Genomic DNA, 25,585 nt, shown 5'->3' on the forward strand with positions numbered 1-25,585 from the left:
TAATTCAAAGCAAAATACTAATACACCATCATAGGAAAATATATTGTTCTATACCAGACCAGACCGACTACATAAAGCCATCATAAAGAATAACATACATTGAAGCACCAACAACCCTAAAATTCGTGTCACTGATCTGAAATACTATCATCAACATCTCCCTAAAACTGCATAACCAAAGCAATCACTGTGGCAAAAGACAAAGCATTTTAATGAGCCAACTAAAACACCTTATATTGACAGATTGTGATCCGAAGTTCCAACACTTTAAATTTTTCTGTAAAAATGGTTGCATCATAAAAATTGGTATGATGGTGCTATAATGTACCTCATAGCATCTAAAACTGCACATACAAAACATACAAGGCAAAATAATTCAAAGCAAAATACTAATACACCATCATAGGAAAATATATTGTTCTATACTTAGATAAATTTCCTTAGGCAAACAAACATAAAACTAAACTCAAACTCCATAGTACTAACTTCTTGGACATTTAGACTTTGACCAAGATGACTGCAATATACAATCAAGTCAATAATGAAGTAAACCAATACATGCCATCTACTCTAGACTAGTGTAATGTTGAACACACACTAGATTCTAAGAAGGGGTGGTGAATTATTATGTACTAAAAATAATCCATCTATTCACACATAATCATTCATTCATTAGCTCATAAAATATTAACTTCAAATCTACAAAAATAAAGAAAAGATTAGAGAATTCACTATACAAAGAAACCAATATTTTTATGTGAAAAACCCAATGAGGGAAAAACCATGGTCAAGATCAGCTCATTAAATATGAAACAAGTATTAAAATGTCTATTTTAAGCATGATACCAAGGAAAATCACCACCACCTAGACTTGCAGATTATGGCACATTTCCCTAGGGCAATTTACAAGGACTTGCAAATTGAGGATCACTTATTCAAGGAAAGATACAAAATAACAATGAACAAAATTAGGTGAAATTATATAGAAGAGGCATCTTAAATGTAGATAGTGCAGTCCTCTTTGAATATCAAATATGAATCTATCACACCAACTTCATACGCTTCATATAATTTACAATCCTTACTTTCACAACAAAAGTTTGCACATTGCTATCATAAAAAACTACTGCAATTTTCTCAAACAATTTGTCCCTTATATATATTCTTCCTAGCATAAAAAAAATCTCCTTGGTTGGCATAGTAGAACCCAATAAGAGAAACATGTGACAAGACATAGGTCAGACCTAGATATAATACAAAATTGCCAAGATTGGTTACAGATCAATCCAAATCATTGTTAGCCTCAACAGGATGATAACACACCTCCTAAACATGCTCCAAACTAAATAAAGTAGGTCAAGATCAACCACAATCATCAGATCATATTAGGTTTCCATCATAAATCAAAACTACATATCAAACACTGATCCTGACATAATTTATTATCCAAAACATAATGTGGAGCAAAAAAATTTTTTTAACATACATAATTATTTTTGTAGGCAATAAAATCAGCTAAAAACTTGATACCATGCACAACATCCATCACCAAACCAAACTCCATATTTTCATAACAAGGTTATGCATCATGGTGGAATTCAAACCAAAATATTGACCCATAGTTATGGAAAAACCTATAGATTCAACATTTTAGTCATTTTCTTCAACCTCTTAGTCATGAAACTAAACTATGATAGAATAGTGATGACTAACAAACATGTAAAATTTAACCAAAAGAATCCCCATTATGAACATAAGATATTTTATGAGAAGTTACACATGCCATGAAATTTGGATTGATATTTTGCCTACTGATAAGCCTCTGGATTGACTTCTTTAATAAGGACCAACTTACCAAAATATCTTCCAACATACTGCCATCTGGAATACCCATACTACTACTTGACAAAACATATTGTCATATATTAGCATTGACATAAATGACAACATATATTGTCAACAAACTCTCAACAATTCAACAAGTCACCGACATATAATATCAATAGATGATTCTCTAGACTATCTTCTAAGTCTGCATTCAATGGAAGAACTTCTCTCAAACATATTCAACACATACACATCATCAAACACATCAATAACCTTGGCACATTCCCCAATTATCTCTTAAGTGACAAAACATACTATCAGACATTAGGTTGACATCAATGACAACGCATGTTGCAAACAATCTTCCCCTTTATCATTTATGGAAACACCCTATTTGTATCTACAATCTCTCCCCCTTTCACTAGTATCTCTCCCACATACACAATCTACACACTCTCTCTCCCTTTGACATCAAGGAAAAAGGGCTTAATATCTACGTTTGACAAGTATCTTGAACTGCTGGACTTAGATGGATTTAGCAATTTTAGGCTCTTCTTTTTTTTTTTGGATTTTCTGGGATTTAGACTTTCGAAAGAAAGGGGAAAAGAGATAGGGTTTAGGAAGGCTAATATAATCCTACGAACTCTGGAGATGGTATCAACTCGGTGTTCTCGAGGAACCAAACCTTGCTTCGCCACACTAGGGACAACTACACAAGGCCAGTGCAATCTTCAATGGGTTGTGCTTATGATCGAGATGTTGGGACGCACAGGGGATGGGCTCAGACTAACTTTCCACGGTAGAATGAAAATCATCCATTTACCAAAAGTGTGAGCGGAGATACACCATCAATTGACACTTATCAAATCCTTCATTCAAATTAACAATAATGAAAGCAAATCTAAATTAATTCTAACTAAGTGTTGAGGCAATTGAAACCCTGCAAATCATTCAAATAATAGAGACTACAAAGTAGCGCACATGCAATATATTATCTGGAAATGACCTTAAGCAACAATACATCAAAAACCTCACACTCTCCAAATGAGAGGAGGCAACCTTATGTAGTTTCTCAAAAATAAATGAATGGCCGAGATCAAACAGTGATCAAGGGCCCAGATTGAAAGCTATAAACCCTAGTTAGGGTTGCCCAAAACTAACTACCCTCAACCAATTACATTTGGGACACTTGTCCTTCTTGCTAAATATGAACCATCAATGAAAATAGAAGGTTCTTGCATTCTGACATGCGCCCTTCTAGAAGCTTTTGGATAAGTCAGGTTCATCGAACTTGGACATGCTGACTTGGAGCGATCTGATTGGTTGGAAAATGACGAGGCGCCACCTCAACGTGTTGAATGTCTTCCTTGAATTTTCCAATTTGTGTCTTCAAATTGTCTAAGTATGGAAATTTGATTCCTTCTTGTCACCATTTGATTCTGCTTGGGAGCTTGTCTTTTTTAATTCCTTCAGGACATGAAATCCTTCAAGTTGGAAGTTTATCTAACTTTTCCATATTTTCACCAAGTCTGAGAACTTTTATTTCTTGATGCCTTGAGATTCTTTCAAGTGCCTCGAATTTGGAGAAGAAATCCCCTCGTGAATTTTTTTCTCATACTTAGCCAAATTTTGGCCCTCTCTATACTCGGACGAACCTTGCCCGTGGTCCCGTCTTCAATTCTGAATTTGGCTCAAAACTCCATTTGTGTTTTCTGTGATGAATCCTGCCTTCAGTTGCCAATTTATGTTGTGTGGGAGGAGGGTTAAAAAGCTCTGGGTGACCCCTTGCAAATATGAAATGATGGGATCAAGCTATTCAGGCATTCGCTATGATCATGTCCTTCTTCTCGATACCCTGACATGCCTTCAACATTTCCCATACTTAGCCAAATTTTTGCTATCTTCATGCTTGGATGAACCTTTCTTGTGAACTTGTCCTCAATCTTTCGTTTGACTTGAAACTCTAGCTGCGATCTCTATGATGATCCCACTTCTATTTCCTCCTACGACCTGTAAAACCAAAGGAAATCAAGTTAGAAATCTATCTTGGATTAAAGAAAATCGAGGTTGCGAACGGCTAAGTGTTTGGAGATTTCATTTCATTTTCATACTTAGCCATAAAAAATTGAAATTTCATCCTCAAAACCCTTCAGTCTTCAAGGGTGGTTGTGATCGTAAATCAACACCAAGTGTTATAACTTCAAAAATTTCTTATACTTAGCCAAAAAAATGATTTTCATTCTCTAGAAATTCGAATAAATTTACTAAAAATCATTTCTCAAACTCTGGAAAAACTCAGAAAATACATAAATCTGCATCATGAATTTAATTTCACCTTCAAAAATACTCAAAAATTTAGGAGAGATTCAATAATTCGTCCTTATACTGGTTGTCTTTCTCCAAAAATCTGTGAAACTTTTGTCAAAAAAGTTTATCCAACTTCCAACAATATCCAAAACTTTCTCCAGATGAACTCCAAACTGAAAGTATTTTACTATGCTCTCCTTAATATTTTCGAACTTCTTGGTGTAGAAATGAAGTTTACAACAAAGTATTTGTAAATAAAGTTAAATCCTCAATCAGAAACCCTTAAAATCTTCCAAATCATGTTTCCAATTTTAACTTCATTCTTTTGGAAAGTGTTGTCATGTTTCCAAATTCGAAGAAAATATCTTCCAAAAGTTTCCAATTTGGCTATAAGTTCGGAATATTTATTAATCTTTCAATATTCTCTTTAAAAAAACTTTCCAGTTTGGATTTAAATTCGAAATCCTTATCAATCTTCCAATATTCTCCTTTTGAAAACTTTCTATTTTGGATTTATTTTGAGGATTTTTAATAATCCTTAGATATTTTCTTCATTTTGGATTTAATTTTGAAATCTCAGTGGATTTTGTGACATCACTGGCATCTTGTTGATTTTGTTTGACTTTTCAATGCATAGGTGGACTTTTGAAATTTATCTCCATCTTCTTCAAGGTATGGCGGACTTTGGAGACCTTTCCTCATGGCTCTCTTCAAGGCAAAATTTTTGGCTAAGGCATGGGGCGGGTTTTAGCCTTTGCTCCTACATGGTGAAATTTTGGCTAAGGCATGGGGCGGACTTTGAAGGTCTCTCCTCATGGCTCTTCATCAAGGTGAAATTTTGGCTAAGGCATGGGGAGGACTTTGAAGGTCTCTCCTCATAGCTCTCTTTACCCTTTGCAGACTTTAAACTTGGCACCTCCTACCTTGCTCTCTTACTTTGGCGGACTTGGGAGAGGGCTCCTACATGACCTCCATCTTGGGCAGACTTTGGTGGTGGCTCCCATCTTGGGCGGACTTTGGTGGTGTCCCCAACTTGGGCAGACTTCTATCACTCCTCCCCCTTAGCCTCCCAACCTTGGCGGACTTTGGAGGGCTCTCCACCTTGGCGGACTTTAGGCTAGGCTCCCACCTTGGCAGACTTCAAACCCATCCCCTAAGGGGACTTCAAGCAACCTCCCCTTGGGCGGACTTTGGAGGGCTCTCCACCTTGGGCGGACTTTGTTGTTAGCTCCCCCATGACCTCTCTAGCCTTGGCGGACTTTGGTGAGTGCTCCCACATGACCTCTCTAGCCTTGGGCGGACTTTGGTGAGTGCTCTCACATGACCTCTCTAGCCTTGGGCGGACTTTTAGACATCTCCAACATGGGCGGACTTGTAGACCTTTGCTCTTCAAGGCGGACTTTTGGAGGCTCTCAAAAGGGCAGACTATATATGAAATATAACATTTAAGTATAAGTGGTATATACTTTAAGTTATATTTCATATATATTGGCAGGATGTTTGAGAGTGGTTTCAGGTCTCTAGAACTTATAATGCAAAATCTAGTTTTTGGAGGATTCTCCAATTTTCCAGAATTAGTCAAATTTCAGGATCAAGATGACATTCCAGACTTAGCCAAATTTCTTAGAAAAAATTCAAAATTTAACAGCTTAATCAAATTTAATCAGATTAACTTGAAATTTGAAATCCATGCCTAGGTGGATCATCTGAGGCATCACATCCCCTAAAATCTAGGGATTTGGCTTTTTAGGTCAAAACTTGGAATTTTTGAGTTCCGGTTGAAGCTGGTCAGTGGTATCAGTGCAAATCTTAGGTTCCCATTTCGAAAAAGCAAAAAGCCTAAAATCTAGAGATTTAGCTTTTTAGGTCAAAACTTGGATTTTTTGAGTCCCGATCGAAGTTGGTTAGTGGTGCAAGTGTAAACCCTAGGTTTGCACCCTGAAAAAGCAAAAAAACTCTAAAATCTAGGGATTTAGCTTTTTAGGTCAAAACTTGGAATTTTCGAGTTATGGTGGAAGTTGGTCAATGGTATTAGTGCAAACCCTAGGTTCGCATCCAAAAAAAGCAAAAAAGAAGACATCCCTAAAAAATAGGGAAAACTTTCTAAAAATAGTCATACCGGGGATTGGGCTAAAAATGCCTAAAACGTAACTTCCTAAAAAATAGGGAAAAGCAAAAAAGTAAACTTGTCCAAATTCGTCCAAATCAATTGCGATCTTCATCCTTTGGCCTCTCTAAGCACTTTGGTGGTATTCACATTTCGGAATCACATAACTTGCAAAAACTAACTTTAATTGTCAGGGCCTGAAATGCTCTGAACTGGACAAGGCTTGGTGAAACTGAAGCAAAAGGTCATAGGACACTAACAAAACCCTAGAAAGTGGGAAAAGAGAGGGTCCCCATTTGCAATGGGGTGATGTGTGAAAAAGGTCACAACAGGTTGTTACATCATAATCTGAAGGTGATAACATGTGTTTGTAGAACTTGTGATGTGTTTGTAGAACTTGTGATGATGAAATAACTAGTTCCTTATTCATTTTGTACAAACTCCAAAGTATTTTTCTTTATTAATTCCTAGGATTTCCACATGTCAAAACATAGAAAATAATAAAATAAAATAGCATGTAACTTTACTTAAGTTGGTAATTCCAAATCATTTATCACATAAAAAATTTCAACCACTGAATTATTATAGGAGATAACATTTCGTTGGCAATATATGCACATAATATTTTTAAATTAGTCTTAATTAAAATAAAAAGAAGTTATACTAGATATCTTGTTATGTTTTTTATCATATATTAATATATTGGCTTCAACCTCTTATCAAGCAAAAAAAAGAAAAATTAAATTAAATATGTTTGATCTCATTAGTCAAGCCTAAATATGTCATGTAATTGTATATTAAAGAGAATGAAATATTCACAATTGTATGTGGAAATTTGATTAGATGGGATTTATTTTCTTCATTAGATCTTTTGGTATTATCTATCGAAGATCTTGACAAATGTGTCATAGGTTCAAACATAATTACAAAACTAAATTTATCTTATTTCAAGCACTCATTACTGGACTATTAACCTTGATGAATGTAGATCCGAGATCCTATCCTATGAATGCAAACAAAGATCTCAAATATTCACCAAAATCATCATTGGAGAACATAAATAGAATCAACTATAATGTTAGTGGGAGAGATAAACACTTGGATTTGTGTTCCCTTTCTAATGGGATGGATAACAATGAATTGAGATGAATGTATGTTCTAAATTTAGAAAAAATAATAACTTTCAACAATAGAAATAGGTATTTCATATTTAAGGGGGCGGGGGGATAAATTTATATCTTTTTCCTCACTTCTCTACTTCTTTGCAAGGCTACAAATCACTCTCTCTACATCCACAAACTTCAAAGTCAACTAACTCCACTTAGTGGTCATCTATGTACACCTAGGGTTTTCCCTACAAAAGAGAATTTAAAAAAAAACTTCTCGAGCCCCTAAACAATATGCCTTGTCTCCTCTTCCATATGACTACATTCCATATTAAATGTTGTCGATCTCTTTGATCTATCTTGAACTGTACGCAAACTTCATTCTGGAAAATAAACCCTTAACTGCCCTCTATTCAACATTTATTCCCTTTCGTGCTTTCTTTTCAAACTCAGAAGGAAATATTCTTTGATAAGTAATTCCTTTCAGATACATAGAGAGACATCAAATATTGGTCCACCTACCCCTCATAACTCACTCAGCAGCATAGTGGATGGTGGGACCCATTATTATTTCCCTATGCTCATAATTTTTCCACGTGTAGGAAGCATCCATGGTGTAGTTGTGGGAAAATGGTGAACTAGCGATGATGGGGTGGCAAACATAGTATGTTTTCTGCTTCCCTTATTATGAATTCGCAACCACCTTGGTCAACATAGTCAGTTGACCTATGAAACATCGAAGCACATTCTTCTTTGTCTTCCCTATGGTGATAAACACAAGGTGTTATCTACTTCACTTTTTGAGGTTTCACAGAATCCTTGGTCAACATAGTCTTTTGACAGGTGAAATAGCGATAACCCTTTCCTTATCCATCCTCACTGTGGTGTTCTCTGCCTCTCTTGTCGTAGTTTTACAATAACTTTGGTCAACTTAGTCTATTGACCCGAGAAACAATGATAACTTTCTTATCTTTATCTTTAATATGGTAATAAACATGGTGTGTTCTCCCTTTCTTCCTACATAGCCATACAAGGCTTTTTGTGATTTCATAGTAACTTTGGTAGCAGTTATTGTCTCACGTGCGTAATAGTGATAGTTGTGGCTATGAACATGATGTGTTATGCAATGAATGTTTCATTTTTTTTGTGTCAAGTCAGTTCCCCCAGTGTCTTCATATCTCTATGGCCTTTGTCCTCTATCAACCTGCAAGTCCACATAGCTTATCCCAATTGTCTTCTTTATCTTTTATGTGGTTTTTGACTAAATGCACACTCCATACTGATCCATCTTGCTAGTATTGTTCTCATTGTTCTTTCCTCAACCTACCAGCATAATACACCACCACACCAACCAATCTGATCTTCATCTAGGACACTCATCATCCAACATATTTATCCAACCTAATGTCTCTACATATCTCTGCATCTCTGACCAGTGGGTGTGTGGGTAGTAGTCTACTTGTCTTCCTCTGGGGCACTCATCACAATATTTCTAGTACATAATCTGAACTATTGATATCAATGAAAATCTAATGCCAACAATCTCCCCCTTTGGCATTTATGTCAACCACGCTCAACTTCTCTCGCTTTGACAAAAATGGCAAAGGGCGGGATAACCAATTGCCAACCACATATCTTCTCCCCCTTTGATGTTTTTCACTTAGCTGAAAACACATGTCACATCCTGTTACGACTGCATAGAATATGTGGTAGATAAGGTGTTGTGTACACCAACTACACTTCTCCTTTTGTGCCTACACATCTGCAACATCTGATATCATTTTGTTGTCCCCTTTATGAGAAATAGTCCCCCCCGAGAACCACACCAATTAATTGTAGATGGAAACTTTCTATTCTTCTCTTTGGAGTGTTGAAGACTAATATGTTTATTACACAAAGACCACTTGTATCTTTTCCCCTTTTCAATATATATTTGCAACACCAGTTATCATTCTACAAACTCTATTGGCTCCTCTTGAAGATCACAATCTTTATGATTCACCTGCCTTGGAGCACACAAACCAGTTCAAGGATATATAGTTTGAAACTATGGCTTCTCCTGAACCAAGTTCTCTATATTCTCATACTTTGATCCATTACATATTTCATTTTTCACTTACTTTATGAGCATTGTCGTGTGCCTTTGTTGTCATACTTAGTATCCTTCATTTTATCTACTGCAAAATTTTGAACAGAATTAATTTTTAATTCCACATTTTCTGCAATTCTTCTTCCATTTCCATGAGCCAATCAACACTCTTGTTCTTCCATCCTTTGTTGTCTTCTATCCGTCCTTTGTATTACACGTTCATGTTTTGCAGGCACTCTCAATTCCTCTTCTCTATTCTTCTTTTTGTTTTTGGATCTGATTTGTCTCATTTCTATCCCCACGGTCTCTTCACTTAATCACTATATGTGTAGTCTTTCTTTGTGTTTACACTGACCATCTGCATTAGTCTACATTTCATAAATTTATGAATTCTATGCTTTAGTTTTATGCATGTCTTTCACGTAGCATTTTATTATTTCATGTTCACACAACCATACTCTCTATGTGCAGTCTACGATTCATATTTTGTATATTTCACTTTTTTTTTAAATTCTTCCTTATATCCTAATTGTCTTGTTGCTACAATCAAACTTCTTGTGCAATCACATTTTATTGATCCAAAGGATTTCATCCTTCTATGTTGAAATAGAGTATTGTCACCAAGCTCTGTGTGACCCAACTTACATGCTCAGCCTTTTTAGACCGAAACTCTTAATAGTGACATAGATCAGACCCATTAAGAATGAGCTCTGCTATAGCACTTTTGTTTACAAATACTATTTTTCAACCTCTCAACATCAACCATTTTCACAATGTGGACTGAGTGCAATTTATTTTCAACACTTGTAGTTGTACTCAACATCATATATGCAGATGCTACTAAATGTAATTACATAAATTATAATAAACTATAAGTTTTAAACTATAATTTTATGCAAACAATGTCAAACCTTAATCACTTCCAAGGCATGCGAGTTTTCCTCTCAAGCAACTACAACAAATATACAAATTGTAGACATATAAATCTATCCACTAAATTAAATAAATATTTAATATTTATTTGATACACTAATATTCCTCTATTAATTAAATTCACATTTAATTATTTCATTCAACCCCATTCTGCTATTTTAATTAAATAAATTACATGAATTTATTTAAAGTAAAAATCCCTATCTATAAACCAATTATTAAATAAATCTAATTTATTTAGTTTACCTCATTCCTCTCATTTAAATAAATCAACATTTATATAAAAACACAAATCAAATTCCCCTTTTCAATAAATCAATATTTATTTAAAATCCCACCCACTTGCATTTTCCTACAAATACAAGTTGCAACAATATATAGATTTTATTTCTAAACAAATCCCTATTTTCTCTCACCCATCAAACCCACTTTCCCACTAACTTCCTTCTAAATTCTTCTAAACCCCCCTCTAATTATCCCAATCCCTCTCTCTAATCATTTGCACATTCCCAAACAAAGGTCACTTCTCAAAAATGCCCCAAAGTCTTTGAAATGTATTAAAGGCTTTTATTCTTCAACAAGTTAACCCCCAAAGTCTTTTAAAGCCTTTATGGCTCTTACATAACCATTAATGGTTAACTCAACTTACCCACATGGTTAGAGACTTTTCCTCTAACTCAACCCTCATTTAACTCATGGGTCTCTTCAAACATTCATTGTTGTGACCATGGTTATCTACATTAACTCTTACACAAGAGTTTATCCATTGGATAAAAGTATTACCCTTGGATAAAAGCTTTATCCACTAAATCAAGCCTAACCAAACCCTCTTAGCGTAATCCTCATGTCATCTCAAGCATTTAATGGTTCTTCCCTCTTCTCTCAAGCCATCTCATGTTGACACTTTCCATCATGGGATTGGGTTCAAAGCCATCACATGGATCACAAACCAATCAATCCTAGCCCTTCACAAGTTCACTCAATCTTGGCCATTCAATCAACATTTTTCCCTATAAAAGGACCTCATTTCTCAAGAAAAGGAGGAAGCATTTTGCATTGTTGTTATATTAAGATTCACATAGACATTAATTATGATCTTTCTCATAGAAAATCATTTACACTTGCATAATAATTTGTTTTCATTTACAACCATCTTGAATCTTCATATGACATCCATGGATAGTGCTGAAAGCTGAGAGCTACACTCATGTGGGACTTGGAGAGGAGAGGAGCAAGGGAGGAACATCTATGAGCTTCTTTGGGAGCATATTGGGGAGTCTTCTTTCTCTCTTTCGTTTATGTATGTTCTTTATTGTTTTCTTTATATCTCTTTTGGTATGCATCTTAAGGTTTTTGAGTTCATTTATATTTAGTTTTGGTTGGACCTAATCTATTAACGTTTGAACTTGTGTTTGTGCCTTGTGCCCCTTTTGTCATTGCATCACAAATATTTTTAACTAATTGAGTCATCAACTAAAAGATACATAAATAATCACCATTCTTATCAGTTTGGACCATGTCACTAGTTTTATTCCTTTGAACTTCCTTTATAGTTGTTCTTCTCAAAAATTTGGGGGTGAAACATATGATCATGCTCATCTCTCCCTAAGGTTTTTCATCTCCTTAAGCTTTAGGGGATACCACGTGTTCATTGAATGCACACTGCTTTCTCATCTAGATCCATCCTTTCTTTTCTCATCACCTGGATTACGTTTTCTTCTCCAAACTTGTTAGATCTCCTTATTCTTCTCAATTGTAACTTTTGGGGTAACATCTATCTTCTTCTTTTGTTTGGCAATCTTTGTTTCACAATATTTTGCAGTGTGGCCAAAATTGTTGTAGTTGTAGCACCCTGTTCTCTCATTAAATAAAGGAGTAGAAGGTTTTATACTAAACTAGTTTATTTTCCTTCTCCAATCTCTATGTTTGTGACCAACCAGATGAGCAAAAGAATTTATTGACCATTCTGGGATACGTCTATTTTTGTACCATGTATGGCCCTGTCTTACATAAGTTTTGCCCACTCTTTCATGTTGGCCATAGTTGTTATATCTTATATTTTTATTGAAAGATAAAGTGGAGGGATTGTCACTTGATTGAAATATTTTATTTCTACATTCATAGCCTTTATGACCAATTTTGTTACAATTGTAACATACAGCATTCCTATCTCTTGGAAAACGACAAAAACATTCTTACTCTCATAACTTGGAGCAAATCCATGCATAAGTCTACAATTTGAGATTTTATGCTCATATGCATTACATCTTTGAGAAAATACAATTCTATTTCTAAAGACTATAACTTGACTCCTTGTAGACTCTTTTCTACAATCACTATCTTTATGCTCATAACCTTTACATAAATAACAATACCAGAGAAGGAAGGATTGTACCTTACATGATGTTTTTTCTTGTTAGGTGGGGATCTTGTGGACACATTTGAACTATATCATCTTCCTCTTTTATTTCTCTTGAGCTATTCATTTGTAGCAGTCACATATTCTAATTACTTCTTATTCTTAGTCTTGTAAGAAGCAACATATTTTGGTCTTCCATACCTCCTTGTGTCCTTTTCTCTGATGAAGCCATTTTTATTCATTTTGTATATTCCCTTTCTATGAGCATTATCCTTCCTTGTAGCAACAACTTGTATCTTCAAACTGTCAACAATAGTATTTAAATCTATTTTCTCCCTTGGAGGGTTCTTAACTATGAAGGTTTGCTCATGACCATTCAAGATCGAAGATACAAAGTTTATGTCTCCCCACTAGTAGAACATTGTCCAACCTCATATCTAAAGCCTACAAAATCCTTTGACTGGTTTTACTTGCTCAACATATCATTTAGTACATTGGTTCTCCTCTCACACTTCACCCTTAGCTTGAAATCCTCTTTACAACTCTCAAGCTCTTTCCTAAGGTTTTCCACATCTTGTTCCTGCATTTTACACACATTTAATTTTGCATACAATTCCAATTTTATTTCATCACTTATCCTCTTAGCTTCTTCTTACTGAGTTGTCAAATCAATAATATTTTGATTAGATTATTCAAGGTTTTTGCTCAACTGATTTTGTTCCTTTGTGGCCAAGTTCTTGTATTTAGTGTACTTTTTCTTTAGTCTCTTAATTGTTTCAAGAGCACAAATTAATTCTCCTTCAAGATCTACTTCAAAATATCTTCATATTCTTCATCACTACAAAATAAGTTGTAATTGCTAGACTGGGATCCACTATCACACGTTGATGTCTTCTCCTCATTTTGGATCTCTTATGTCATGAATAGTTGAGTTTATTTTTTATTTTTGTTGCAGCTAGTACATGATCTACCTTTATCATCCATACACTTACCTGGTCCTTTCTTCTTCTTCCTTTCAGAATGTGATCTAACACTACTAGGTACTTCATCATAAATTTTTCTCAACATGTCCCATATATCCTTTGTAAATTTATAGTTCTTGACCTTCAAAGAAACCATTTGAAACTCACTGAGAATAAACTTCTTGGCTGTAGTATTGCACTCATACTCTTTTTTTATCATCAAGGTGAATAGGAAGAATAGCAGGGACATTGTATCCATTTTTAATTGACATCCAGACATCCTAACCTAAAGCGGGCAAATGGACTTCCATTCTTGAGCTCCAAATGACATAGTTGCTACCATCAAACATAGGTGCAGGGAATGGCACATATCTAGCTATTGTGTTCACACACCAAAATCTACCCAAGCTAGAGAAATATTTTCAAATAGGGAACCTAGGAATTTGATACCAATTGAAGGAACACAAATGGAGCACTTACAAGGGGGTTGAATCAAAAATAATTAAAAATTTGAACTTAATAAATAATCTAAGATTTAATAACACAAGATGCCAGTGAGAGGGGGGTTGAATCAATGGTTTCCAAACTTAAGCCTTATTTCACCTTGATTGTGTGTACTAGTTAGCAAATCTAACACGAGGTGGATATACTAGTGAGATAGGGAGATGACTCAAATGCAACCACACACAAAAGAAACATCACATAACACCGAATGTATGAGGAAAATCAAGCAAAAATCTCAATGAGAAATGTTGGACTAGAGTCTAGTACTCCAATCTAGCCTCACAATAAACACGATTATAATGTTTAGGGCACCAACCCAAGCAGCACCAACCCCTGCACCGAGCTCTAACTCACTGACTAAAATTTAACATATATCAACACAATAGTAATAACCTTATTACAAAAGATCTTTGTAACTATCACAAATATCTCTTCACCGGTTCACCTCTATTCGATTCTCTGTCGGTTCTCTGCTCACCTTCTCTGGCACTTGCTCTACTCTATCTTTGTCAGTTCTATTCTTATTTAGGTCCACTACAGCTTGCTAATACCGGTACTCTTCACTAGTTATGGGCCCACCATGCTTCCCCTGTGACACTCTGATCTCTACTAGTTCTTAGCTTACCGTTTAAACCCTGCTCTTATCTTTCCTTTCTGGATCTTCACAAACACTCCCACTGCACTACAACACCTTCTGTTGGTTTCCCATAGGTTCTAGCACCACCGGTTCACTTGACTATAACACACTTTGCAGTTTACCAGTCACTCTGACCTTACCGGTTAGACCTCTGCTAATTTGTCTCACCTATTGCACCTCCAACACTCAGTCTCTATTATCTTCGATGAAGTCTCTGACTAGTTGGCTCTTTGCTGCACTTTCACACTCTTCTCTTTAATATTCGATACCTAATCATCTGGCAACATCATCAATCTCTCTCTTTGACATGCATATTTATAACTGAGCTTTCCTACCGAAACCTGAGTTTGAACTTTGGCGCGCTAGGGTTTCTTCCACCAATCACGAAGAGTATCAGATCCAATCAGATCTCATTCTGTGCATAGATTGACAACCTACAAGCAATCAGACATCACTACCGTATCTCTTTTCTTCTAAAGCACGTTTTCTATACTTAGCAAATACAGGTTGTCCATTAGCTTGACATTTGATCAATCACCATAAATGGTCTAGCGGTTTGCTTCACCTACTTTGATCTGCACCAGACACTATGCATCAATCAATGCATGCCATCGATCTCCTTTGTTTGACCTATCTTGAACTGCAAACCTTCTGTCGTCAACCCTTGATTTATGGGGTAAGCATTTAATGTCAACCGACTCTCTAACTAGCTCGTCGATGCACACTCCATCTACCACGTCACACATGTTTTCCACCTTGACTCCACATGGCACCTTTATCATTATCCACCTCATATAAGCCTTTTGTGTCGGTTCAGACAAGATCACCGATCATCATGCACTACCGGTGTTCACCTACCGGTTCACTAACCCTGTCGGTTATATATCAATCGGTCATCCTTCAAGCTTGCACTTTATTGTTATGTCAATAGAAAACCTTAACCCGATCACCTCACTTGCCAAACCACAACATTATTATCTTCATCAGATATGAGCACATCACTTTTCCTCTTTTCTCTCTTATCGGTAGACACCACTCCTGTCTACATATCGGTAACCATCTTGATGACACCATGCCATCAAACTTCAACTATCTCCATCTGCATTGCGTATACACTCTTTGTTTGTAGTTGCTCAACCTTACCTTCATCTTTATTAGACCGGTTCTCCTCTCAACTGGTTTGTCAAAGTGACAACCTTATCCTTCCTTTTATGTACTAGTAACTCATCATGCCCTCTACTTTTCTTAACCAGTGTAAGTCTTTGATTTCATGCACCTGAGGCATGCTCATGTTTCAATTTGTTCATCTGGAGTGAGCCTTCAATCACCTTCCTTCTACTCTTTTGTCTTATCCTGGAAGGTTATGATGCATTCCGTGCATATTGGGAGATAATCTCAACTTACTCATGGGAGTGGATCCTTGTCATTTGCTTTCAGCATTGTACTGATATGACATTATTATCATTAAGTAGATATATCTTCAATCTGACACATAACCCAGTACACATCCCCTTTGTCTACCTTACTAACTTGCAGCATTCCAAACTCTGTCAGTCATATCAGCATCCTATGATAACCTCTTCATCTCATGGGAGTTCTGTTGATTGACATCCAACTACTTACCGATTGTTTGCACATCTTCATTAGCTCTCCCTGCTTGCTCACTTGTCATATGCTTGTCACTTAGCAACAACACTCTACCAACATATCACTTACCAATTGTCATTCCATACCAGTATCCAATCCTTATATCCTCAACACAAGCCAATACTAACTTGTGTACCAGTGACTCCAATGACCACAATGATGGTTGACATCCTCTTCTTACTAGTAACTAGGTATACCGGTAACCACCTATACTAGTTGACATTAATGGCACCATTATCGGTTGACATCAATGACAACACAAGACCAAAAATCTCCCCCTTTGGCATTGATGTCACACATGTAGTATCTGGCATACTACAGATTCTCTCTCCCCCTTTGACAACAATGGCAAAGGGCAGTGATAGAGCTTCTCTCCCCCTTTTATCTATCGGTTGCTTTTCCCTTTGTGACCATTATACTCTGCATCCTCTCCAACAATAGCACTTGAGATAGAGGGCTCAGACGCCGACTAACACCAATTTCTCAGCTACCAGATGTATATACAAACCTGATACCAATTGTATATACTAGTTTGAGAGGAGGGTGAATCAATGGTTTCCAAGTGGGGGTGAAAACAAGGTAGAACATTGCTAAGAGGCATTGACATTGTTCCATTTTGGGAAAGAATATGAGCCTGACAGTCAAAGTATACTACATCAGAAAGGATGTTTGAATAAAAATAACAAAGATGCATAACAGTTTTTATGCTACAAGCACCAAAATCTCAAAATGAAGTAGTCATCAGTGAGGAGGGACCTCAAGGAGATCAATCCGAACTGGTTAGCAAATATAAAAACAATGGAAACAAACAGATATGATGGAAGCAATGCAGAACATATAGTTTTATTGCATGAAATTTGATTACATCAAACCAGTAACAACCAGGTTACAACATACTAGCACATAGGTCTGGTAGAATAGGTCACAACCGAAACCTTAAATTGAAAGATATATCTTCTAGGCACAGTCTATCTATCTAATACTCTGATTGACTCAAATTTATTACATTCTAAAACATGATTATAAATATATATATTGATCTAAAGGATCCACTCAGCCCAAAAGGGATCAAAACCCAAAGAACAAGACCTAACGTATAAAATGAACAAGGTCGGCCTTCGCCAAGAGATTCCTCCAAAAAAATCCAAAGGATGAAACGTAGATCACAGGAAAAGGTCATCCATACGCCAAGGAACATTGAAATCAATACCCAAGGCTCCACAAGCTTCGGAATGGGTTCCGGTAGATCACCAGAATAGGTCTCAGGCAACCAGTAACAAATGAACAACCGATAACAAGAAAATGTCATGGAAACCGGTAGCGATATCTTATCGGTAAGTGATCCAAATGAGGTATGGTATGAAAGAAAGAAAGATGATCAAGTCTTCAACTATAATCCAACTCCACAAGATCTGGTGAGCCAAAACTGAGACACACAAAAAGGAAAATGTTTTTGGTTGATGCAAGCTTGTTGTGAACCAGAGATGCTCCTGCATCAGACATCTAGGCTTAATGAAAAAGTGAGCCTCTCACTTTGTTGGGGTCAGAGGGAAACCAAGGCAGTCTACCTATACTTGAGAAATCCAAGATGAATCTTCAACCGGTCTACTCTTCCACTTCACAAGATATTCTAAATGTACTGACTGTTTCGTGTTCTATACCCAATCCTACTGTCCAAAATCTTTTCAATCGGATCTGGTTCCTTCCGAGGCAATTGTTTCTCAAGGTCTGCAACACTGTTCTCACTAAAGTATAGTTCATGGTACTCATGAAGATTTGTAATGTTGAATATAGTGAAATACTTAGACTATCTGGTAGCTCCACTTCATATGCATTTCCAGAACTGAACATCCTCAAAATCTCACAGGGTCCAAACTTCTTCATCTGTAACTTATTATAAGTTCCAACCAGGAATCTCTCTTTTCTCAAATATATCATTACTTCATCGCTAACTTCAAATTACTTATCTCTCCTCTTCTCATCTGCCTTTTCCTTATATTTGTTGATCATGTCTTCCAAATATCATTTAACTTGAATATGCAATGGTGCCATGTGATCTACAAAATCTTTTGCTTCTGAACTCTTCCAATCTTCACTGCTAATGTCTCTCAATTATGATATTACTCTACAATGTACTCCGGTAACAATCTCAAAACGTTTTTTTCCGGTACTTCTATTCATTGAATTGTTGTAAGCAAACTCTTCTTGTGCAAGGATCAAATCCCAACTTCCAATTTTATCTCCCACTAAACATCTCAACAAGTTTCCCAAAATCTGGTTAACAACTTTCGTCTGTCCATCAATTTGTGGATGAAAAGTAGAACTGAATTTCAAATTTGTCTTCATCTTCTTCCAAAATGTTCTAAAAAAATAGCCAACAAACTTAGTGTCTTTGTCTGAAACTATACTCTTAGGTAATCCAGGCAAACTCACCACTTCCTTGAAAAATAGGTCTGCTACATGTAATGCATTTGATGTCTTTTTACAAGGTATGAAATGAGTCATCTTCGAAAATCTATCCACTACCACAAATATAAAATCATTCCCTCTCTGTGTCTTAGGCAATCCAAGTACAAAATCAATGCTTATATCCTCCCAAAGTATTACCGGTATTGTCAAAGGTTTATATAATCCGACATTTTAACTACTACCTTTTTCAACTTGACAAATTCTACAACTCTGCACATATCTCTTAACATCCTTATGAATCTAAGGCCAAAACTACTACTCACTCACTAATACAACTATTTTGTCAATGCCAAAATGTCCAGCTAAACCTCCACTATGTTTTTCTTTTATTAGGTTCTCTCTCATGGAACTCTTAGGTATCCACAATTGAACTCCCCTGAATAACATCCCATCCTGAATGAAATAATTCGACCATTTTCTCCTATAAACCATAATTGGTTCTCTACATGCTTTCCAAGGCTCTACAAAATCCGAGTCTTCATCATACAAGGTCTTCAAATCTTCAAAACCTAATACCGTCACTCTCATCTCTGTCAACGAATTCCTTCTACTCAATGCATCAAAAAATTTGTTATATTTCCCACTTCTATGCTTCAACACAATGGTGTAACTCTGCAAGAATTATACCCATCTCATATGTCTCGGATTCAACTTACTTTGGTCGTTCAAATACTACAAAGCTTGATGATCTATATACAACACAAACTCCTTAGGTAAAAAGTGGTGTCTCCATTTCTTCAAGGCTTGAATTATGGCATAAACTTCCTGATCATACACTGAATATCTCTTATGGGCATCATTTAATTTCTCACTGAAATAGGCTACTGCTCTCCCTTCTTGACTCAAGACTGCTCCTATTTTTGTTCTACTTGCATCACAATCCACTTGAAATACCTTATTGAAATCCGGTAAAGATAACAAAGGTTACTCGATCACTTTCTGCTTCAACAATTCAAAACTTTTTTTTGCTCTGGTGGTCCACTTGAATTCCTTCCGATTTCCTCTCATGGTCTCAACCATAGGGTTACAAGTGAACTAAAATTTTTGATAAACTTCTAATAAAAACTAGCCAACCCATGAAATGATCTTACCTCTCCAATGCTTTCCGATGTAGGCCACTCAACAATGGATTTCACTTTCTCACTGTCCATCTTCAAACCATCCTCAGATATCATAAATCCTAAATAGACTAACCCATCCTTCATGAAAGTACACTTCTTGATATTGATTAACAACTTTTCTTCTCTCAAGCTCTGCAAAACTTGTCTTAACTACAACAAATGCTCCTCTTTTGCTTTACTAAAAATCAGAATGTCATCCAAATACATAATAACAAACTTACCCAAGAATTTCTTCAATACCTCATTCATCAGCCTCATGAAAGTACTCGATGCATTAGTCAATCCAAAAGGCATCACCAACCATTCATATAGTCTTTCATTTGTCTTAAATGTTGTCTTCCACTCATCACCTTCTCTAATCCTAATCTAATGATATCCACTATTCAGATCTATCTTTGGAAAGTATTTTGCTCCACTCAAACAGTCTATTATGTCATCCATCCTAGGCAAAGGAAACTGGTATTTCACTATGATATTGTTTATTACTCTTGAATTGGTACACATCCTCCATTTTTTATTCTTCTCAGGTGCTAATATTGTTGGTACTGCACAAGGACTCAGACTGTCCCTAATCAAACCTTTCTTCAACAACTCCTACACTTGTCTATTCAGTTCTTCATTCTCTGTCGGTGTCAACTGGTGTGCAGCTTTGCTAGGCAAACTAGTTCTGGGAATCAAGTCCATGCAATGACTAAAACTTCTAATAGGTGGCAATCCATGAGGTGCATTACTTGAAATGATGTCCTCATATTCTGTCAGCAAATCTCTTATCTCTTTTGGGTGCTCTTCTTCTGGTTCTGGTCTCTCAGTCTTCTTAGGAATTAAGGAAAAACACACATTCTCATGTCTCAGTCCATCCATATATTTCCTTCCATCTACTAAACAGATTCTAGTATTGGTATAGACTTCATTCTTCAAAGGTTCCTCCAAAGGTAACAAGGTTTTCTTCATCCCATTGGCCATAATAGTGTATGTATTCTTCCCCCCATCATGTATTGCTTGTATAACAAACTGCCAAGGTCTTCCCAAAAAAAGATGACAAATATTCATAGGCATGATATCACCCAAAACTTCATCATGACAATTCTCAATTTTCAATTTTACCAAACACTATTCACTTACTAACAACTTATGTTCATCCTGAATCCATACTATCTGATAAGGCTTAGTGTGTTTCAACCTTTCCAATTTCAACTTATTTACCATCTCTTTTGAAACAAGATTATCTAAACTACCACTATCAATAACAACTTTACAACACTTACCGGACACCTTACATCTGGCCTTCAACAAATTCTTCCTCTGCAAGGGTTCTTCATCTCCACCAGTATGACACAAAGCTCTCCTCATCATCAATAGTTCTCCATCTTCCGGTTTATTGTCTGACCTAGTAGGGTTTTCTTCCACCATTGTTGCTCTTCTAGTAACCTTTGTCTTCTTACACTCAAATGCATGGTGTTCTTCAACTCCACACTTAAAGCAAGCTCCTCTAAATGACCTCTTATCTTGTCTTCCTAAGTTCTCATTCTGGTAACCATTCAGTTCTCTCCTCCGGTAGAAATTTCTATGATCCTTCCGATATGAATTACCTTTTTTTGCTCACTTCCTTGTCCTTGTTTTGATCCATATTGGTTGCTCTTCCTCTGGTATATCCTCTTCCTCCTTGAAATATTCCTCCAGTAAACCTTCCACCTCTACCTCTCTGCCTCTGCTCATGTCTTTTATTCAATTTATCTTCAGCCTTTAGTGCATACTAGTAAGCCTCTTGAACACTCTCCAATTTGATCATACTGAGTTCATCTTGTATAGACATCCACAATCCATTTAAATATCTTGCAATTTATTTAACTTCATCATCAACATGTCCGGATCTGATGTTCAATTTGTAAAATGATTCGGTGTACTCCTTCACACTAGATTCTTTTTGTCTCAGATTTTGCAACTTCTGGAACAAATCCACTTGATAATTCGCTAGAACAAACTTTGATTTCAAATTAGAAATCATCTGATCCCATGTCTTAATCTTTTCTTTACCTCTTCTTTGCCTATCAACTTGCGAATGTTCCCACCAAAGAGATGCATGACCTTTCAACCAAGTACGGGCATATTTCACCTTCCTCTCTTCTGAAGTATTTTTAAAATCAAAATATTTTTCCATCTTCGAGATCAAATTCATAAATTCATCTGAATATAGCTTCCTATCATATTCCAGTGGGGTAGAATGTGGTTTATTGTTCTCCTTACTCAAAACCCTTAAAAACCTCTCTTCATTTGGATCAACCACCAATAGATTTACTTGTTCTGTTGGGGCTTCTTCTCCTTCATCTTCACTTACATCTTCAATATGTCGACCTCTTCTCTAGGCTGTCTCCACGGATTCTAATTGGGTTGCTATTCCTTGCAACATCTTCATCACAGCGGGGTCTACATTCTCACACCCTCCACCATTCCTAGGTCCTCTTCGCATTATTGTAGGTCCAATACGCAATCCGCCACCCTACAATAAAATTTCAGGACACGCGACCTCTGCAACGAAACTTCGCTCTGATGCCACTTGAAATAGTCACCGGTGAGGAGGGACCTCAAGGAGATCAGTTCGGATTGGTTAGCAAGAGTAAACACAATGAAAACACACAGATATGATGGAGGCAATACAAAACAGATAGTTTTATTGCACGAAATTTGATTACATCCAACTGGTAACAACCGAGTTACAACATACCATCACACAGGCCTAGTAGAATAGGTCACAACTGAGGCCTTGAATCGAAAGATCTATCTTCTAGGCACAGTCTATATGTCTGATACACTGATTGATTCTAATTGATTACATTCTAAAGAATGATTATATATATATATATATATCGATCCAAAGGATCCAGTCGGCCCAAAAGGGATGAAAACCTGACGTGCAAAATGAACAAGGTCGACCTCCACCAAGAGATTCCTCTAGAAAAATCTAAAGGATGAAATGTAGATCACGGGAAAAGATTGGCCACATGCCATGGAACATTGAAATCAACACCCAAGGTTCCACAATCTTTGGAATGGATTCTTGTAGATCACCAAAATAGGTCTCAGACAACTAGTAACAAAGGAACAACCGGTAACAAGAAATTGTCATGGAAACCGAGAGTGATACCTTGTGGGTAAGTGATCCAAATGAGGGGCAGTCAGAAAGAAAGAAAGATGATCAAGTCTTCAAGTATAATCCAACTCCACAGGATCCGGTGAGCCAAAAATGGGACACACAGAAAGGAAAATTGAAATTGCAAACAAAATAGAAAGGAAAATGTTTTTGGTTGATGCAAGATTGTTGTGAACTAGGGATGCTCCTGCATCACATTAAAAAGTGGAGTAGCACTAAAAATACAATTAAGTAAGAAGAGACTAACATATGACAGAATTTAGAGTCATATTAGTGCAGTCACATCCATGAAAAAGAGAGTGCAGTGATCTCTTCAAAGAGCTATAAATTAAGGATTAGCTTTATAACAGTTTTTTGATCTTCATAAAATATCAGTCATAGGAGTGATTGGGGTTTTCATGAAGCCATCCATCAAGGGAAATAGTACTACTTTAAGACACTGACATCATATGCCAATATCAGATTTTGATCATAGAAAATAGGGAAAGCACATATCGGATCAAATACAGTGAGCAACATGTAGTATGAAGGCTTATATATGTAGTGCAGTTCTTTAGAGAAATAGAACACTATTATGAAGTTGGAATCAGCGGATTGTACACCAACAATTGTTTATGTCTGAAGCTTAAATATCATGAAGCTTGAGAATATCATATAATGGTGATCTCCTAAGTCTATTGTGGGCCTTAAAGTCTATCTACAGTCACAAGGTTATTCACCATAGCAGCAGCCAATACATGATATGGCACTGATATCAAGTATCAAAGAAAACCCATAAGGAGTTAATGACAACGTTAAGAGGCAAGGCAAATAAAATAAGCATCATTGTCATTATACAGTGCACTCAAAAAGAGATAAAACAAAGAGGATCAGATCATACTCCTGTAGCAACATAAAACTTTGTCTAGGATGTCATAAAATGCAACGCAAAGAAACAGGAATGTTATTGGTGATAACAGTAGAGTGCAGTCATCATGACCTTTTACAAAAAACAATCACAAAATAAATGACAACACCCCCTGTAAATCAAAGAGCATCATCCTGTAACAAAGGAAGGATTAATGATTACTACAAGGCATCAAAGTCATCAAAGATTCATTGCCAATCCTCAGAGCAGCTTGAGTAAAGTTTTACATATAAAGGCCTCTATTAAAATGTGTTTGAAGTGAATGATACAAAGAATTCATACACAATACCCTGTGCCTTAAGTCATTTTGCAAGTGGATTGTGAACATCATGATCGCAGACCTATGAATATTGAAAATACAACAAATAGCATCCTCAACTAATTAGAATTTAAAGAATACAGAGTCTCGCGACTCAAAGTATCTCATTGTAAGCTCCATGCAGTATGAGCATTTATTATGGTTGTCAAAATGTTGAAAAACTCACACCAAGTATGGGACAATTTTGATGTGGATATACCAAGAGAAATTGAAAGCTTACATTCAACCCCTCATGGCAACATTCAAAGCCTAAAGAACAGTTATATCAAATAATGCACTGATACTAGATCGAGAGTTGCAGATCTGTCAACTAAAGAAGGTAGTATGAAGGGCATTGTCAAACACATCCATGAGACACCAGACGAGAGCATCAATACTCAATAAAATTATGCCATTTGATACAAGACACCACAATAACATATGCAAAGAAATGAAGAGCATCTCAGAGAAAGTTTGAAGAATAATAGTTAATATCATTATTCACAGAGAGCCATAGAGAGTTAATAAGTATAAAGGGTCATATATCCACTTACGGCTAGGTTAGGGCCAACTCTTTAATAAAACTGAAGAGGAAGTATTCATAAATAGTCTACAAAAAGAAATAAACCATGGCTATATTATTGTTTGTCTTTTGGAAAACAAGTGAACAAATTTAAATGAAGTCCTAGAAGCTGCAAATATTTTGAACAAGCACAGGAATGTGGTGTCTTTCCACCGCGTTGAACACAGAGCAAAGATTTGTCAAGCATTTCATACCTATGTATAGATTTGTTTTTGACAGTGCGAATAGTGAAGGAATGCGCCCAAAAGTTTTCTTTTCCCAAACCCTCACTTGCAAACATCCCTGATGGCAGCCGCGAGCAGAATGTCGAGCTAAGGTTTTCACCCTGCTCGTCCTGTAGCTTCTTCAAGAAGCTTTGATGCACAATGAAAATATTTTCCTCTTTTGTGTTTGGTTTTGTTTTAGGGTTTTCAACCCTAAAGATGTCAACCTTCTTTTTTAGATTTCGATGGCAATGTTTAACCAAAAATCAAATGTAATTAATGTTAGGATAATTGGTGAACAATTGAGAGGGGTAAATATGTTGTTAACATATTATGAAACTTTAAACACACAAAACCTTTTATCGGAATGCATAAATG

At 36.2% G+C, this 25,585-nt stretch overlaps 1 long non-coding RNA gene across 1 annotated transcript; it reads right to left on the reverse strand.

Annotated features, from left to right (window-relative positions):
* Positions 1 to 25,378, reverse strand: LOC131856113 (uncharacterized). Its single transcript, XR_009358240.1, has 2 exons — positions 25,199 to 25,378; positions 1 to 187 (listed from the first exon to the last, which is right to left on the reverse strand). It is a non-coding gene; the product is annotated as an uncharacterized LOC131856113 (long non-coding RNA).
* Positions 25,379 to 25,585: the final 207 nt, after the last annotated feature.

Source organism: Cryptomeria japonica, chromosome 6, assembly GCF_030272615.1.
Source record: "Cryptomeria japonica chromosome 6, Sugi_1.0, whole genome shotgun sequence".
Lineage (NCBI taxonomy): Eukaryota > Viridiplantae > Streptophyta > Pinopsida > Cupressales > Cupressaceae > Cryptomeria > Cryptomeria japonica.